This window comes from Penaeus chinensis, chromosome 31 (genome assembly GCF_019202785.1).
Source record: "Penaeus chinensis breed Huanghai No. 1 chromosome 31, ASM1920278v2, whole genome shotgun sequence".
Classification (NCBI taxonomy): Eukaryota; Metazoa; Arthropoda; class Malacostraca; order Decapoda; family Penaeidae; genus Penaeus; species Penaeus chinensis.
Window position 1 is genome coordinate 2,407,625 of NC_061849.1, and position 2,500 is coordinate 2,410,124.

Here is a 2,500-nt window from a genome sequence, read left to right on the forward strand (position 1 = left end):
ATTCAGTAAAGCTCGAAACAAGCAGACGAAAAAATGTGGCATTACTATGCTTCTACTGCATAACTATACTCTTTAGTTATGTATTTATCAACAGAAACATTTAATACACCAATCTAAAGCGAAATGAGAATCTGAAGCGAAGCAGTTTCGAGGACACGTGTTCACGACAGAGAAGATTACCAGCTACTTTCCTCCTAATTTTCTAAGTTCACCAATAAAACTGCACATATTCTGTTATAAAGCTTTTCTCAAAATGTCCCTAACAGTTCTCGCAAATCATACACAAAAAAGAGACTAGCTGTGAACTTAAAATCAAACTTCGTGATGACGTTCTTTTAAATTAAAGAATTATTTTCAGTTGGAAACATTAGAAAATAATATTTATTAACTGGGATATTACTATTCATGTTCAGGTTGAGTTTGAATTAGATTTCCTTATTTTTCCGCCGCCGGAGACATGAGGAGGTCATGTCCTGGCGAGTGACTTGCCTCGTTCCAGTTATCCTCAGTTTCCATGCAAATTACATCGAAGCAACGCGAATATCATTACGGCAGTTATTTGAGCCGTTTCGTTGCCGCAATTTACTTCGGATTCTAAATACCGAGCCATAATCACTTGTACAAGGTGGCCATGAACTGTGTATGTGTGTATGTAGATACACAAAAACACACACATACATATACTGTTTGTGTGTGTGTGTTTGTTTGTTTGTTTGTTTGTTTGAAGTGTGTGTGTTTGTTTGTTTGTTTGTTTGTGTGTGTGTGATTGTTTGTTTGTATGTGTATGTGTGTGTGTGTGTGTGTATGTGTGTGTGTGTGTGTGTGTGTGTGTGTGTGTGTGTGTGTGTGTGTGTGTGTGTGTGTGCAATTACCAACTGCAGTTCCATCCTTCAGACTGGAAATTACCTAGTTAATCTGTCAAAACAGGAGGTTCCATGCTGATGGTGGAGTGGGATGAGCAGGCCCTGGTTCAGAGCACCTACACCCATAATAACCACCATCGTCTCCCCTTCACACAGCCGCGGTGACAATTTTCTCAGTATTCAGAATACGGACCGAAGATCTCGCCAGTAAAATATCTGCTTCGGTTCTTCGGTAAAATTCTTGATATACTGCTCTTTTGTTCCTTTTCAGCAGCCTCTGAGTCCTACACGGCAGGTATTTTACCTAACTGGGTGAAAGCGGAAAGTCGGAGTAACATCGATGCATTTCATATAACTTGTTATTACTAATCTGACATTTAGCAAGTTGTTATGATCATTGACACTGTCCCGCTCTGTCTGTGAATAGTAAGCCCACCCATTTCTCACACACAGAGGGTAATTTAGAAGTACAACAAACGGACGAGTGCAATTTCAACTGATCTCAGAGGAGCCTTTTGTTATCAAACCCTAAACCATATCTACATAATCATCATCGATTATTATCATCATTATCATCACCCCAATTCCAACCACCTGCCACCACAAATAAATCCGCAGGCAAGTGTCACAGCCGCTGCCAGGCCGACCCAACCTGTCAGGCCTCGTCCGCAGTTCCCTTGGCGTCGGGCGGGGTGGAGTGCCGCACCACGACCAAGCCCTGGCAGCTCAGCGCCTGGTACAAGCGGCCGGACCTCCTGAAGACCCCTGGGGCCATCCACATCCTCGAGACAGGTTGTATGAAGGAACCGAGGCCTATTGTGGTTGAATGTGCTGTGGTGCAGTGGTAGCGTTCTCCTTTTGCAATCTTGCTGACCCGCGTTCAAATCCCAAACCGCCAGTGGATGGTTACCCTGGCCATTCCTTGCACAATATAAACAGACCGCTTGTCATACCAAGAATAACCATTGTAACAAATTGAATAGAACTGAATTGTGATTATCATTATTATAGAAGAATACAGAAATCTAGGCCTATACCCCACATCATATAGATGTCACTGTAAGTTCAACAAACTGATTACCAAATATGAGTAAAGTTGGTCCCATGTGCAAGTGCATGTGTGCGGAGGGGTATGTAGATTGAATATGCAGTTGCTAAACCAATAGGGCATAATAGACCTACTTCGGTTCCTACGTTTTCCATCCGTCTCTTAAATTCTTGTATAGATGTGTAAAAATAATTGAATGCAGAGGATGCTGCTGTCAGAAGAAATGAGTATGCTAATTGATGTTTTGTTCTTAATCTCAGCTAGCACAGCTTGGGAAGAAGCAGAAGTCGATGGAATGTTCTATAAGTACTATGACAATCTATGGTTTTCGTATTGCGGCAATGTTGGTTATGAAAGAGCTACTGCCAAATCACCTGTGCAGTTGGACATTTTCAAGAGGAAGTCCAATGAAATCAAAAGTAAGGTTCTCAGACACTGTTTTGTTGTTTATTTTATATCTAATTTGAGTTTAATCCTTACTATCCATGTCCATAGGGAAAAAGGCCCCACCATCCATACAGCATTTCTTAAAAGATGCTCACATTGCAGATATTAGTGTAAAAGACTAATCCTTTTTAGCATGTAACCT